Source organism: Octopus bimaculoides, chromosome 2, assembly GCF_001194135.2.
Source record: "Octopus bimaculoides isolate UCB-OBI-ISO-001 chromosome 2, ASM119413v2, whole genome shotgun sequence".
NCBI classification, from domain to species: Eukaryota; Metazoa; Mollusca; class Cephalopoda; order Octopoda; family Octopodidae; genus Octopus; species Octopus bimaculoides.
In genome coordinates, this window is record NC_068982.1 from 191,160,494 (window position 1) to 191,161,511 (window position 1,018).

The window sequence follows — 1,018 nt, forward strand, 5'->3', positions numbered from 1 at the left end:
AAAAGTACCTGATAGGACAAGTACCAGGTTTGAAAGAAATAAGTACTGGTGTCAATTCGTTCGACTAATTATTCTCCAAGGCAGTGCTCTAGCATGGCCGCAGTCTAATGACAGAAACAAAACAATGTAAGAACACGTTTGTGTTTATGTGTGTGTGAAGGGAGAGAGAGAGAGAGAGAGTGAGAGAGAGAGAGAGAGAGATGTTTTAACGTGTTTATGTGAGAGATAAATGTTTCGTTAAGATTTAAGTGTAAGTCGTTAATAAATCATTATTGAACATTATTCAATTTGTTTTTATTATCCTGTAGTATAAAGTCCTTACAGTGGAGGTCAAGTGTAAAAGGGCAAGAAAAGGTAGACCGTTCGCTAAAAGTAATTCCATAGCGTAGACAGGATACTGCAGTAGACCACACGCTAATGTAGGGTCTTGCGGTAGACCACACGCCAAAGTAGCACCGAATATACACTGTCGACAAGGTAATTTTGCACAATTTAGTTTAAAAACAATTATCTTAAAGAGAGCTGTGAAGAAACAAAATCGGCAAGAGAGAAAATTTCTTAATCTTATCAACGTCATCACAATCTAACGACATCGTCGAAAACGTATCTAAAAATATAATCATTATTCAGGAAGTTTTAAAGGAACAACATCTGGGGCGCCAAACTGTAGTTACACCCTCTTCGCGTTTTCTTAATTTATTTTAAACTTATCTCCCGTAAATCTGAAATTCATTTTGATGTAAGTCCCACTCCGATCCCCTTCCGACATCTTGGGCCCCGATCAGCTTGAGACTAGTATACTATTACTACTACTACTGCTGCTGCTGCTGAGCATAGTTTTTCCCGATTGGGTAACGGTGGTGGTGGTGGTGGTGGTGGTGAGTGTGACATGAACTTGGGATTTTCTGAAAGAGCCACACCACTCCCTTTTTTTGACCTTTAACACGTTAAGAAGCGGCGGCTGCTTCTAATATTCTAATGCCCAGCTGTCTTCTCTCACAACTGTCGGTTTTGTATT